General features: G+C 53.6%; 1 protein-coding gene across 4 annotated transcripts in view; it reads left to right on the top strand.

The window, feature by feature from the left end:
- Window positions 1-709: 709 nt before the first annotated feature.
- HPCAL1 (hippocalcin like 1) overlaps window positions 710-10,552 on the top strand; it is a 124,887-nt gene continuing 115,044 nt past the window's right edge. The window contains exon 1 of one of the 4 annotated variants that reach the window (XM_054476317.2): window positions 710-776. The gene's annotated coding sequence lies outside the window, so the exon portion shown is untranslated. Of the gene's footprint in view, window positions 777-1,239; window positions 1,686-10,552 lie in introns of those variants that run through there. The other 3 variants (XM_054476310.2, XM_054476312.2, XM_054476319.2) reach the window with 3 other exon arrangements.

Here is a 10,552-nt window from a genome sequence, read left to right as displayed (position 1 = left end):
TGCCTGGATACTTCACGGGGAGCTAGAGTGGCCTTGGCTAAGAAGGAGACATGGCACCGGGCCGCCTGCATTAGTCGATGCACTCGGGTCCACCGCCCACATGCCTGCCTGTAATCCTCACTGTGGGGCCCACGGGGAGGGGAACTTCCTCGAGGTCTAGCTTTGCCTTTCCGCCTTCAGCGCCAAGGAAGGAGGAGGGGTCTGGGCTCGGCCCACCTTCCCTGCAAGGCCCTGCGCCCGCTCCCCTCAAAGCTGCTCTTGCACGTTGCTCTGGCGGCCTCTGTAGCAGGAGTTCACTCTGTTTTCCGTGGAGGAGGAGTGGAAGGAGGGATTCAAGCTCTCCCCTAGAGACGCTAGAAAGACAGTTTTGTCTCAGCCTCATACGATCGCCCAGCTCCACATTTCTGGCTGTTTCTGTGGTTACCTTTCTTCGGGGATGTTTGGGGCGGGAGGTGGGTGTGTGTGTATATTTGCTCTTCTGAAGCCGTTTTTCCGGAGCTCCTGGTGGGGGTGGGGGTGGGGGTGCTCTGTCCCTGGTTCCTCTCGGGGCAGGTGCAGGGGATGGAGGATGCCCCCCTCCCCGAGAGCCAGGAGGTGCCGACCCTGGGCAGGAGGTGCCAGTCCGGCGCCTCTCCCGCGTGGAGCCCGAAGACCACAGATGCCTGGAAGGGAGGAGCTCAGGAAGCCCGCCTCTGTTCCCTTCCGTGGTTAGGTGGGGAAACCGAGGCTGAGGCGGCCCAATGGACTCGCCTAAACGGCCTGGGGAGTCACTGGAGGTAACCAGAGCTGGAGCCAGGCTTCCCACTCCAGGCCCGGGGCTCTCCCCCGAACAGGCGTGGGAAGGGGTGCGAGCTGCACGCGGGGCTGGGGCTGGGGGTGCGGGGCCGGGGCAACTCGGCTCTTCCCCTTCCTAGGCCGCCCGGGCCACTTCCTGCGGGGTGGGGGCGGGGGGCGCGGGCGCAGGGCTGGCCCCTCCCGGGCGCCGCCTCTCGGCCTCTTCTATACCCGCAGACCAGAGGCCAAGGGTTAGGGGAACAGAACCGGTGCCCGGCTCCGCCCCTGTCCCGAAAGCCACTGGGGGCTGGGACCCGGCAGGGCCTGGGTTGGGCCGCGAGGGCCGAGGAGCAGCGAAGGGCAGGGGCTGCGAGGGCCGAGCCGGACGCTGAAGGTCCGGCAGGGGGCGTGGAGGGGGCGGGGACCGGAGGGGGCGGGGCCGTAGGAAACTTGAGCGCCCGCCTCTGGCCGCGCGCCCCGCCCCGGCCCCCGCCTCCGGGTCCCGCCTTCGCGTCCCTTCCTTCCCGGAGCTGGCAGGCGGGCCGCGGCGGCGGCGGGCAGCGGACGGGCGGACTGGCGGGCGCTTCCACCTTGCTCCCTCCCTGGCTGCCGGCTTCCTTTTGTCTTTCTGGGCGGCGATGAGCGCGGGGCCGGCGCAGCAGCTGCAGGCGCACGGAGGCCCACGCTCCTAGTCACTCCTCCCGGCCTCGGCGCTCTCGTCCCGGGCAGCGGCCCGGGCCCGCTGCAGCCGCCGCCGGCGCCGAAGTTGGGCTCGGGAAGCCGGCGGACCGCGTCCTGCGCCGGAGCAGGTAGGGAAGGGGCGGGCTGCGGGCTGCTGGCTGCTGGCGTGTGCACCGGGCGTGTGCACCCGGCGTGTGCACCGGCGAGCGCTGCGATCCGGCTCTTTGCGGGTATGTTGTGCGCGCGCGTGTGTCCGGGAGTGCCCGCGTTTCTCTGCGCGGTGGAGTTGTGGGTGACCGCGGACGGTGGTGTGTCTTTCGAATGGCGTGTACTCGTGGGCATCCATGTGTGCCTTAGGTGTGCACATTTTGGACTGCGTTTGTGGAATTGTGTGTCGGGGCGCAGTTGCTGGTGGGGAGCGGTGCCTGGCCGGTGTCGTGTGTGAGCAGCTGTGCGCAGAGCGGGGTGGCGGGGTGGGCGTGGGCTGTCCAGCCCCACGCCCAGAGCCCCCTGTCCCTGCTGGCCGGCGCAGTGCGTAGCTTAGGAGCCTCGAGGACAGCTGGGACCCGACAGGGCAAGCGCGGGCCTCGCGGGCAGGCGGGGCCAGCCCCTCAGGGGAACAGGTCCGTGGGGCCCACGTGGGTCGCCTGTGAGCTTCTGCCAAGGGTGGGGGCCCACGCGGAGGCGATCTGCTCGTTTCTCCCAGGGCCATGGGGCGACGAGGAGAGCCCTGGCCTCCCCGTGACCCGCACTGCGACCTGGGCCAGACGCGCCACCTTCCCCGGTCGCGGTTTGCTTCTCTTTCAGATGAGGACAGCTCCTCCCTCGGGGGCTGTGGTGACAGGTGAAATAAGAACGCACTGAAGACAGCTCTTGGTCCAAAGCCCCGCACACAGTAGGTGCTGTGTTAATTGGATTAGCGTCTCCTGTTTAAACTCTTTTTTTTTTCCTTTATCGTGAGTGGGGCCTTACATTTCCCCCGGGCGTGTTTTGTGCCTGACCCTAACTTAACCGTGAAGCACTGAGATTCGAGAAAGTTTAGCTGCCAGCTGCGCTGCCTCCTGCAGCACCTCCCGGGCGGCGCCGCCTCCGCGAGTGCCCGAGAGCGCCGCGCGGGGCGCCGGCCCTGCCCCAACCCCCAGGCTCCCGCTCAAGCGTGGGGGTCCCTCTCCTGGCCGGGAGGCAGCGACTGCGGAGTTGAGAACCCTTTGGTTCAACAAGTGCCTAGTCTGGGAGGATGCAGCTCAGCTCGTGGAGTCCGAGAGTCACGGCGTAAAATTGGCGCTTCCTGCACATGCGGATCTCGGGCTCCCGGGGTGTCCCGGCCGCCAAAGGCCACCCCTTTCCTCCTGGCTGACCCCAATTCCACCAGAGAAGGATGTTTGCCAGGACGCCGAGTCCAGCCGCTGGCCTCGGCATTAGACAACCCCCAGCCCCAGCCTCTGCCATCCCTGCTCCCTTGCAGCCAGCCTCATGCCGGGGGTGCCACATGGGACACCTCCTCCTAGTCCCACACCTTAATTTAAAACATTTACTTTTGAAACCTACTAGTCGTAAAATTGAACTGCAGTGAACGAGCACCCAGCTCTTACCACGACTCACTCTCTGGAGAGTCCTGGCGCCTCGGCGCTGGCTCGGACGCAGCAAGGCCAGCTCTTGGGGTCGGGTGGCCCTCGGCCAGAGCAAGCGATATTCTTTCCCTTCATCGCCTTGGTGTCTTTCTCTCGGGAAAAAAAAATCGCCTTTAACCAAGGGAGCCACAGATCTCACCAGTGCAGGAGGCTCTCAAAATGGAGCGCCGGCATGGGGTTGGGCTGCGGAGGGGGCGGCATGGGCGGCCTTTGGTATGGATGCCCTTCCCAACTGTCAGGGGCTACGTGATGGTGTTCCCAGAGAGGCGGGCTGCTTTGCGGGCTTTTAGGAGCCAGGAACAGAAACCTGGTCCTGTTCCTTTGGTTTCCCTCGGCCGGGACTGAAGCCCTGCAATCCCAGCCATGGCAGGCCAGGGGGATGCGATGAGCTCATTTTCTCATTTTTCATCCTGACTTGGTGACAGGGGCACACTTAGAATGCACCCTGTTTTCTGTTTCATCAAATGATTTTATGTCCTACAGGAAAAAAGGGCTTTTGGTGTGAATCCTACTCTTTCCTCATAATCAGATTCCATAATAATATTTAAAAAAATCAGTCTGGCTTTCTCAGCTCAGAAGACAGACCCAAACCCAGGTTTGTGTTTTGTTTTGTTTTTGTTTTTTTCTAGTTAAAGCCAGCCCTTTGTCTCAAGCAAGCCAGTGTTTTGGCCTTAGATCTATTTCTGTTTCACTTTTGAAAGTTCCTGTAATTACTGAGCTCTTGAGGTTTTATTGGATAATGTGGCAAAGGGAAGGCCCGGGGGCCCTGCCTCTCCCTTGCGGTGGGATGTGGTGCCATGGTGCCACGTTCTAGCCTTGCCTGCTCCCTCTGCGTCCCACTTTTATGCTGTTTTAAAGGTGGAACATAAATGTCAATGTGTGATAACAATTTGGGAGACTTTGTCTTTGGAATCCAATAAATGGAAGGTCCTTTGATCTGTGGAGAAACCAGAACAAGTCAAAACCCCAGAAGAAGAGAGATTTGCCCAAACTCCAGCCAATGACCCATTTATTTCCAACAAGCCCTCCTAGAGGTAGATTCTAAGTGAAATACAAGAACGTGGACACACTCCATCCCCTTTCTGGCCACAGAGCTGTGCAGAATTAGAAGTGCAGTCTATGGAAGGACAAGGACTGGACTTCCCTTGGTGCAAATGCCCCAGCCAGGAGCCCCATACTCACCTAGCACCATTTCACCCTGGAGCTGTTTCCTCCTGTTGAAGGGCTGGTGCTCACACCCCCTACCTTCAGGGCGCTGCAAGCACAGTTCCAAGGTCTGCAGGCGCGGGTATAGTGCATGCCCTGCTGAGTGTGCGTCAGAGCAGTTGTCTCCCTGTGACACTTATTCTAAGACCCTTTTTGCTACTCGTAAGTGGTAGAGTACCACGCTCACTCATGAACCAGTGATAATCCAGGGTACTAACAGGGGGCCCCGGAGTTTATTTGGCACCGAAGATTAAGCTACTTGGCAGCTGAATTTTTATCTAGATTGGGGTTAGGTTTGTATTAAAATTTTGCATTCCAGCAAGCCCTAAACCATGCTTGTTCATTGTGGGATAATGCGTTCAATTGATGAGTTGCCAGGCCAGGACTGATGGGGGATTATGTGTATTCTGCTAGTTTGTCAGTACCTGATGTCACTGTGCTGGGGGGTGGGGGAGGCATGTTTGGAGTTAGGATGAGCAGACACTTGTAGATTTTAATCACACTCTACTTTGGGGCTCCCTGCTCTGCTATGGTAGCAGTGGGTTTCTATGTCGTTCTTATGTCCTCACGTAAAGCTGCACATCTGTGAATGTCACGTAGCTCTTGTCCTTTTCCCCTTAGATTGAGTTTCTAATCTGGGAATGAGAGAGGGTGGCTGTATATGGAGACATCAGCATGGGCTTAGGGGCTTTTTTGGTGCCAGTTACCCTACGGAAAAAAGATTTCTTCAAATCACTTTCTACAAAGACTAAAAAATGGTTGGAATCTAGTGGTGCAGATTGTAATATGACTTCAGGTAATCAATACAGTTTGACAGGTGGAACATTTCTTAGATGCTGATGAGCAGGGCGCAAGTCTCAAGATTTTTTTTTTTAAATCATCTGAAAAGCACAGTAAATCCTCTAAAGAGCCCTACCTTGGCCATGTCGTTTCAAGGAAAATTGAATTTCAGAGGCAAAGCTTCACATCGGAGGCATGACTAACTAAAGAAATCCTTCCCAGAGACCTCCACTCTCTTCCTGTTGCCACCCTCCTCTGCCAGCAGCAGGGCAGGAAAGATGACTTCATGGGGCTGTGTGCCTTTACCTTAAGAAGCAAGTGCACCCTGAATGCTTCTAATCCCGCAGCTGGGTTTTCTGGGCATTTGGATCTTTTTGGTGCTTGCGGTACTACCCAAGTTGGCAGGAAGCCAGGAGCCTGGGGGTGGAGGTGTCTTAGCCCCACCTGTGGCATGAGACAAGAAGTCTTCTCCAGCAAGAGGTGGGTCTCTGACCCTTGGCTACGAAAACTCAGGATTGTTAAATATGTACTGCATAGAGAAGGTTGCTGTGACCCTGAAAAAAGGAAGAAGGCTTTTGGGTGGTGCGTGGTTCTCTTCTCGGAAGTCTTCCCAGATTTTGCCTCAGTACTCTCTTGCCCTAGCTTAAATCTTTCCTTGCTCTGTGTCCCCTTAGGCAAATGAGGTCTCCCCTCAGGCAGGCACGATATTAAGTGCATCTCTAGAGGACAGTTCCTTCTACCTGCCCAGGTGCACTGGCTGAACTCACCTATGCCCACATCTGTGCATTGGCAGGTGATATAGATATACACCTGAGCTATCCGCCTGAGCTGCAGACCCAACACTGGGTGTGGGCTCCGAGCTATTCCACATCAAATAGAGCCAAAGACACATCTCCCTCGCTGAAGCTGTCTCTCCTACCTATTATGGTCAACACGTCTCATCTACTCATTTGTTAAAGCTAGACATCTCTGGAGAGTTTTAGAGCTCTTTCTCTGTCTTCACTTGAAATCTCTGGAGAGTTTTGGAGCTCTTTGTCTGTCTTCACTTTGCCGTCTAATCGGGTCAGCCCTCTCTGAGGGCTCACACCCACTCTTCCTGTACAGCAGAGCCTTATCTGCCCTTGGCCCAGAGAATGCTTCCAGTTCCTTCACTCCAGCCACGCCGGCAGCACTTCCCGGTTTAAAACGCAGATTTCATCATCCCACTCTCTTCTGCCTCCCCAACCCCACCATACCTTGGTTTGTTCTCTTAACACAGTAAGTGCTTCTGATACCTACTGTGTGCCTTGGACCAACCTGGGGTCTGAGAAGGTTGGACCCAGGAATCCTCCCTACCTGTGCAGAGTTTAAGGTCTTGGGCTGGGGGTTGTATGCGGGGGACCTATCAAATAAGACCAGGGAGCTTGAAGTGCTATGGAGGGGAGCTCCTACCCCATTATAGGGGCTCCCTGGAGAAGCACCCTGTAAGCTGATACCTGGGAGAGTTGGGGGTGCAGGGGAGGGGTTGGAGTTGGGGCTGGATTGTTCGATGCCTTTCTTCTCTCTCACCCAGACTTCCTTATCTGCTAAACTCTTACTCATTTTTGTTTTAATTAATAGCTTTACCAAGATAGAATTCATCTCTCATAAAGCGTGCCCATTCTAAGTGTACAGTTTAATGATTTTCAGTAAATTAACAGAGTTCATAACCATCACCACAATCCAGTTTTGGAACATATCCATCACCCCAGGAAGATCCCTCTTTTGTACAAACTCCCCGTCCCCATCCTCAAGCCGCCAGTCCCCCACAAATTTGCTTTCTGTCTCTAGATTTGCCTTTTCTTTCTACGTTTCTTTCTGTGTTTTTATAGGTTCGGCCCAAGGGCTGTTTCATTCCGGCCTTCCTAGGGTCTTCTAGTTAGAATCAATTTTTCCCCCAGCACCGACGAAGTGAGCTGGGTGCTTGGCCATCCCCCTGCGAGATGGCGAGCTCTCTTACTGGCCTCTCATGTCTGCACCTGGCACAGCACTGGCACCTACAGAATACCCAAAGTGTGTTGGCTGGACCAGCTGAAGTTGTGTTCCTCACATTTCTTTTGTGTAACTCCTGAGTATCTAGCAGAGTGTTGGGATTTAAAATACAGGGCATGTATTGATGTGTTAGGTGATGTGAGCCCTGCTACATACATACATTAACTTGTTTCATCAAGAACTTGTGAGGCAAATGGCAAAACAAAAACAAAAACAAAAAAACAAAACAAAACAAATCTATTTTCTAAGCCAGGCACGGTGGCTGTTGCGTGTGGTTCCAGCTACTAGGGGGTGCTGAGGTGGGAGGATTGCTTGAAATCACGGATTTGAGCCTGGGCAATATTGTGAGACCCTGCTTCTTAACAAACTTTTTTTTTTTTTTGAGATAGGATCTTGCTCTGTTGCCCAGGCTGGAGTGCAATGATGTGATCCCAGCTCACTGCAGCCTTGAACTCCTGGGCCCAAGCAATCCCCCTGCCACAGTCTCCTGAGTAGCTAGGACTACAGGTACATACCACCACGCCTGCTGATTTTTAAATTTTTTTGTGGAGATGAGGTCTTGCTATGTTGCCCAGACTGGTCTTGAGCTCCTGGGCTCAAATGATCGTCCAGCCTTCGCCCCTCAAAGTGCTGGAATTATAAGTGTGAACCACTGTGCCCAGCCCAAGCCATTTTTCTAAATGAAAAAACTGAGGAGGCCCAGAACAAATAAGTAGCCCAAGGGCATCAGCAGAAAGTAGAAGGATCAAGAATTAAACGAGGTCACTTTCTCTTCTGCCCTTGTTTTGGTAGTAATGATATGCCCTTTTATGGCCTTGCCTGGGCTGGTGTTCAGATTTTCCTGTATGAGTCTTGTCATCCCTTCCTAAGCCATGGAAGCTCCTTCTAGGGCATGAGTGCTGTGTGACACGTGTTCACACAGTGTTGCCCCAGTACCTACCTAGTCCACAACTGAACAGGTAGAGATGGTTCAAGCAATGTGTGTGTGCAGAGAGGTCTCCTGGCAAATAGAAGGGGCTGGGGGAGGGTGTTGAATGTGGTGGTACTGTGGCCTTGGGTGGCTTGGTGCATTTCTGATGCATTTCTCTCCTTGGATCATTTTCACTCTTTGAGGAAGAGAGCAGAGGATGAGATGCCATTTGACAGATGCACAAACCAAGACACAGAAATTTTATACCCATTGTATGCCAGGTAGATCACAAATGACCGTTCTCTCCTATGGTTGTAGAGAACTCTCATGGTGGACAGAAACCATGAAAGAAATCATGGTGGAAAAACCAAGACATTCTTGGATCAGGGTATTAGACCCTCATTTGCAAAATACCTTGGGGGAAAGATCAGGGACACTGGGGTTTGAATTGTAGTCTTTGCTCTGTTGTTTATTGGCTGGTGATGTTCTCTGAGTCTGTTTGCTCATGTGCAGAAAAGGGTTCTAGGTGCAGCTCAGACATAGATGGGAACGCAGATGTGAGTACCTAGGTGAGTCTGGCTGGTCACGTGTGGAATGAGTGGAGGTGGCTGCCATTACTCTTTAAGCATTCTTGGATCTAGTGCCTCCTCTGCCACTGAGTACAGAATTCCTTTTCAAATTCGGGCTTATGAGGCATGTTTTGATCCAGGCTGTCGTAGCAAGGGATTTGATGCTGGAGTCTGTGACTGCTGTGCATGTGGAGGCTTCCGGAAGGCAGCCAGTGCTGGTTACTGCTTGGAGTTTGGGGAGCTGCCATTTTGGATTGTCCTAGCCTCATGCCTTCTGAGAAGCATCTGTCAGGGCCCCTGAAGCACCTATAGAGACCCTGAGCTTGGTGGTGGGGGCTGCACAGAGAGAGCTGCAGGTTGTTCCTCAGGCATAACGAGGCCTGGAGCTGGTGGTCCCCTCCCTCTGAGTGTGTGCAGAGCATGGATCGGGTCTGGGAGTGTTCGTGATGGCAGGCCGGAGGAGGACTGCTGGGCACACTTGCAGAATCGCGGTTCTGTACAGCAGCGTGTATCGACTGCAGCGCTCTTTTTCTCTAGCAGCAAAATGCTCAGCTCTCTGCCCTCTTTCTGTGCATTTAACAGACGTTTCCAGAAAGCAGAATTGATGACAGCCCCCACTCCTCCCTTTCACTCCCATCTTTTCTATTTGCTGCCCTGTAATCAATTTTTGGACAGAAGTGAGAACCTCTCAAAATCGATCACCTATGTTGAAAAAAAATCATTTTCAACATCATGCAGTTTTCTGTATTTACTGTGTGTGGCTGGAGACACTCCTAGCAGAATGAGTGTGGGATGTGGGAGGTCCAGAAAAGCCCCCAGCTTCAGGGGCTGAGACAGGGCCGTGGGTGGCAGAACTGGTTGTCCCCCCGCCCCACAATCCTTCAGCAGTGGTTGAGGTGTGCTTTATTAGAAACTCTTCAGTCATGCAGTTTGGAGCCTGTGCTGGTGACGAGCTTGGATGCCTGGCAGGGGCTTAGCCTCCAGGGGTGGGACATGAGATGTGGCTGCCGTGGCTTCTCTGTGTCTTTCTTCCCAGCGAGTAAAGGTAGACACAGGCCTCTGGCAGGTGCTAAGGCCCTGCTTGCCTTCATGCTGGAATGTTGGCAGGTACAATTTATTCTTATTTCTTAGGAGGTGCTTTTCCCTCTTCTTTCTGAAGACATCCAGGGATAAAGAATTGCTGCTTTTATGAGCATATGTTCTTGGTGATATGCTATTACCTTATCTAAAAACAATATGGCCTGGCTGATTATTCTCAGAGCTCATTGTAAGGTGAAAGGTTATGCATTTGAGAATTATTTTCACAATGTGGGTGGGAGTGGGGGGAGAAGATGTAGAGCACAGGTAAGGAATTCCAGGTTTTGGGGCCAGGGATCCCCAAGCAGTGTAAAGGGCTCACTGTGGCCCATAGCTCCTTCCCCCTGTGGTTTGTGCTGGGCCAGTTGCTGGCTCCCCAAAACCATATCACCATTATCATTATCACTATCGTATCCATCACCTCACCATCATTATCACTGTCATCATCACTTTTCTCCATCACCATCATCATCATCATCACTATCATCCCCATCCCCATCATCATCATTACCATCATCATTGCTGTCACCATCATCATCGTCATTCCATTCATCACCATTCGTCATCACTGTCATCATCACCATCATCGTCACTGTCATCACCATCACCACCACCATCATCACCATCGCCATCATCACTGTTATCATCACCATTCATCATCATTGTCATCATCATCATCATCATCACTATCATCCCCACCATCATCACCATCATTATCACCATTCTCCATCACCATCATCACTATCATCCCCACCATCATCACCATCATTATCACCATTCTCCATCACCATCATCACTATCATCCCCACCATCATCACCATCATTATCACCATTCTCCATCACCATCATCACTATCATCCCCACCATCATCACCATCATTATCACCATTCTCCATCACCATCATCACTATCATC

The sequence above is a fragment of the Pongo pygmaeus genome, chromosome 12, assembly GCF_028885625.2.
Source record: "Pongo pygmaeus isolate AG05252 chromosome 12, NHGRI_mPonPyg2-v2.0_pri, whole genome shotgun sequence".
NCBI classification, from domain to species: Eukaryota; Metazoa; Chordata; class Mammalia; order Primates; family Hominidae; genus Pongo; species Pongo pygmaeus.
This window is presented reverse-complemented; position numbering and strand designations above follow the sequence as displayed.